General features: G+C 39.1%; 1 long non-coding RNA gene across 1 annotated transcript; it reads right to left on the reverse strand.

Annotated features, from left to right (window-relative positions):
* Positions 1-222: 222 nt before the first annotated feature.
* On the reverse strand, positions 223-2,409 carry LOC311525106. The gene is made up of 3 exons (XR_014712683.1): positions 2,353-2,409; positions 926-1,111; positions 223-415 (listed from the first exon to the last, which is right to left on the reverse strand). It is a non-coding gene; the product is annotated as an uncharacterized lncRNA (long non-coding RNA).
* Between the last annotated feature and the right edge of the window lie 2,456 nt (positions 2,410-4,865).

Genomic DNA, 4,865 nt, shown 5'->3' on the forward strand with positions numbered 1-4,865 from the left:
CAGTTGGTTCTTGTCATACCTTTTTAAATAAGCATTTTGTCAGAAATATTGCTAACTAGAGCTCAATTCAAATTGCAAAATTAAATGTGGATCCAGGTTTGGTTCTGGTTCATTTTTTGGCTCAGGCTGCTCTCCATGTGTTCTTTTTTTTTTTTTTGGGTTTTGGGGAGGAATAACAAGAACAGTGACTTTCCCAATAAACACAAGACACAGCCTCATGGGTGGATTTATTTTAGTACACAGGAGAACAATGCTGCAACCCAGAACTGCCACTTCTGAGCCTCCTTTGCTTTTGAAAATGGAGGGTATGATTTTCTGGTCTTATATGGCTTTAGGAAGGGATATTTTCTGGATATATGTAGGCAATACACAGCAGCTTTAGGTGAACTCTTAAGGAACGAGCATCCTGTTTTCACTGAAATGTCAGAAGTAATAAAGAAACAAAGAAGAGTGAAAAACAGAAAATGTGCCTGCAATGTAAACAGTATAGTCTCTGAATAAAGGTCTTTAAATGTACAATTAATTTAAAATGTATATACATAATATATAAATATACATATACAGAGAGAGTGACAGAAAAGTGTAATGCTTTCCCTGAATAGTGTCACATATTAACAAAATACATTTCCAGGACAACAAATTGATGTCCAATCCCTGGGGTATATTGCCCTCTCATTTATCATCCCTTTTCCCTTTTAAAAAAAAGTTCTTAAAGCACAGTTCTGGGGTTACTGACTTTCTGTCATAGTCTCTCAGCCATACTCCCTCGCCTAGCCTTGGGCTTGCTTCAAACACCCCTCCCCTTTGCACTTAGTCACCAAAAAGAGAAAAAGCACAATCAGAAAGAGACTATGATGTGACCTGAACGTTGACTAATATTTGAACAGCCTCTGATAGCTCCTGGGCTTAGAAAAGTTTGCATTACCTGCTCGTTTTTGTGTCTGACATTTTTGTTCCATCTCAGGTTCCCTCTTCTAGTGGCAGATTCCAGCTCCCAGTAAAGAGTATGCCTGAAGTTGCTTCTGAACTGAAGATAACCCAGGAACTTGGAGATGCCAAGTATGTTGGCATTTGAGTTATATAAGCTCCCAGGATGTCAGCAGCGCTAATGCTGAAAATGTATAAAGATTCTTACATATAACATGTGAAAAGCAGAAAGTGTTCTAGCAGCAAAACAGCTTCACAACAGCCCTGTAAGGCAAATAAAGAATATTGTGTGCACATTACAGGAGAGTGAACTGAGGCACAAACAGGTTAAAACTGAAGCTGACATAGAGTAGAGCCAGGAATAAAGCTTGTATTTGTTCTTGTGCACCGGAGGCCTGAAAAGTTTGCATTTAATTAATGGGAGACTTTCCATTTACATTATTTAAAGCAGAATCTGGCCCTAAGAACACAATGAGAGATTGTACCTGACCCCTAAAAAGGGGCATATGATGTGTGTATGGGTAGGATCCTTATGTCTTTGTCCTACTCTTTCCCATCTGTGCAGAGCTAGGCACTATTTAGTGCTATGCATCAGTGTAAGACTAGGGCACACTATAAATAAGTACATTATGGCCCTAATCCACCACCCATGTATAGGGTGACCAGATAGCAAGTGTGAAAAATCAGGACAGGAGGTGGGGGGTAATAGGAGCCCATATAAAAAAAGCCCCAAATATCGGGACTGTCCCTATAAAATCAGGACATCTGGTCACCCTACCCATGTAAATCAGTGGGTGTTTTACTATTGATGTGGTCCCTGTATCTGTGAGTAAATATCTCTCATAAACTGCTGTGGCCCTGTCAAGGTTCCTCCCCCACTCTGAACTCTAGGGTACAGATGTGGGGACCTGCATGAAAAACCTCCTAAGCTTATCTTTACCAGCTTAGGTCAAAACTTCCCCAAGGTACAAAATATTACCCCTTGGACAGGCCGCTACCACCACCAAACTAATACTGGTTACTGGGGAAGAGCTGTTTGGACGCGTCCTTCCCCCCAAAATACTTCCCAAAACCCTGCACCCCACTTCCTGGACAAGGTTTGGTAAAAAGCCTCACCAATTTGCCTAGGTGACTACAGACCCAAACCCTTGGATCTGAGAACAATGAAAAAGCATTCAGTGTTTTACAAGAAGACTTTTAATAAAAAATAGAAGTAAATAGAAATAAAGAAATCCCCCCTGTAAAATCAGGATGGTATATATCTTACAGGGTAATTAGATTCAAAAACATAGAGAACCCCTCTAGGCAAAACCTTAAGTTACAAAAAAGATACACAGACAGAAATAGTTATTCTATTCAGCACAATTCTTTTCTCAGCCATTTAAAGAAATCATAATCTAACACATACCTAGCTAGATTACTTACTAAAAGTTCTAAGACTCCATTCCTGTTCTGTCCCTGGCCAAGACAACTACAGACAGACACACAAACCCTTTGTTCCTCTCCCTCCTCCCAGCTTTTGAAAGTATCTTGTCTCCTCATTGGTCATTTTGGTCAGGTGCCAGCGAGGTTACCTTTAGCTTCTTAACCCTTTACAGGTGAGAGGAGCTTTCCCCTGGCCAGGAGGGATTTCAAAGGGGTTTACCCTTCCCTTTATATTTATGACAGGCCCTCAGGCTTCTGGCAAACTGTCACTGTGCCCCTTGGTCCTGGAAGTCATATCTGTGGCCTATAGGGGCATCTATGATTGGAGAGAAAGAATGATCCAGTAGCTAAATCCCTAGCATGGGATTTGGGAAACCTAGATTAAATCCCCTACTTTCCCACAGACTTCCTGTATGACCTACAGGCAAGTCATTTAGTGTTAATGTGCCTCAATTCCCCATAGTAAAATGGGGATAATATTTAAAACTACCTCATGGGTGTCTGTTAGGATAAATACATTAAAAGATTGTGAGGTGCTCATATAGTACAGCAATATAAGTACAAGGTATAGATAGTTTATATACATTGACAGCATTTCTAAATTTGATTTGACTATTTTTAAAACAAATATTTTAGACCCAAATAGAGGTGAGGAAATCAATGTTCATTTTGAACTTGCTTTTTTTAAAGTATCAGTTCTTTAGGGTTATTCATTCAAATTGTTTCATTTAAAAATGATAAAGGAATGGGAATTGGCTTGAATGGCTTGTGAATCCTGAGTGTGTCAAATTGCACTGGAGTACTGAAATTGTATGCCATGTAAAAGATATGAAAATTAGCTATGGAATGGTGCTTTTAATGTGAAGTTATTCCTAGAGACGCTATTTGATTATAAAACCATGTATTTTCATTTCAAGAAGTTTTAAAGACCATGGTGCTCAGACTTTGTGACAGAAATATTAACTCAGGTTGAGATTAGCCAGATCTAAAGTTTCTGACTTTGTGGACTGAAATATAATGGAACAGTAAGGAAGGGGAAAAAATGAATCATTATATATAATTGGAGCAGCATGCAAATAATTCCCCTCTTTCAGCAAAGTGTTTCCCTGAGTTATCTTTAAGAAGTTGATGATAGTGAATGAAAAATTAAGAATTTCATTATGTTGCAGTATAATAGACATGATGCCACATTCACTATTGTAATCACAATTTAGAGATTGGCACACCTAACACAGCAAGCACAACAGTTACTGTATCATACTGGCAATGGCTTGAATTCAAGGATCTGAAAAGCAAAAGGGCTCTTATTTTAGAAACTGTAAACCCAATTCTACTTCAGCTTTATTATTTTTCCATATTTGATTTTGCAGGTATAAAGGAAACAATATTCCATCTGGAAATGTAGGTCTTGATCCTGTGTTAGAATTTCATGGCCTCACCTCTGTGCATACTTGATTCTCAAAGCAGCAAGAGGCCTCTTTGCAGTCTGTGTACTTACCGTCCATTCTAAAAAGCCTATACGGGATGTTAACGTCACTGGGGAGGCATCATTGTTACTGAGGTCAACATTTGGTCCCCTATTATAGCAAATTAAGTACTTGCAGATGTACCAATAGATGCTATTAGTTTTTACTTAAAATGTTGAACAACTCCCCTCTTTTCCAGTACACCTGAACAGTTCCCTGGGTGGGCTGGGAGCGTGAGGGAGTTTTCACAATGTATGATCTCTGGCTGGTGTAGCTGTCCCTAAGGAACCATTTGAGCTCACATTAGATCAGCACTTACAAGCTGGCTCAAATGCATTCCTGCGGAAATTTGGTTAACTTCAAAGGATTTATGCCAGAGATAAATATGGCCTGAAATTTTAAGGCATTTATTACTTTAGTAATGCAACTCCAAATGGTAACATAAGCCTCAAGTGGGGGTGAACAAATCTTCTGATTTGTGCATTTGGTTCACAGACAATCAATTATTCAGGTTCAGATGTTCATCTTTAACTGTATGGTAGGAAATATGAAGCATATATCCTTTTTGGTTTTTTTCTTCTGGCCTACACAGGCTGAAGATCTTTAAAAATGATTTAATAATGCAAACATAATTTAACTGCAGAAAGGACCATGGGAAATAATATTTAGTGACATACATGATAGAGAGGGCAGTTCTGTTCCCAGGACCAGCTCTAGGCACCAGCAAAGCAAGCAGGTGCCTGGGGGGGCGGCACAATTCCAGGGGTGGCAAAAAGGAAAAAAAATCCTTTTTTTCTTTTGCTTGGGCAGTTGTGCTCTCGGAGCTTGGGGTGGCAAAAACCTAGAGTCGGCCCTGTCTGTTCCTCCACCTAAGAAAGGAGAAATCTCCTTTGGAGTCACTATCTGATCATTACAAAAATGGACTGCAGAGCCACAAGTCTTCAAAGGTCACTGGAACAAATATAATGCATTCAAAAGGGTAAAAATGTCCCTGTAATTTTAAGGAATTTATTACTTCAGTAATGCACCTAAAGGAATAACTATCTA

The sequence above is a fragment of the Lepidochelys olivacea genome (genome assembly GCF_965140295.1).
Source record: "Lepidochelys olivacea isolate rLepOli2 genome assembly, chromosome: 8".
NCBI lineage: Eukaryota > Metazoa > Chordata > Testudines > Cheloniidae > Lepidochelys > Lepidochelys olivacea.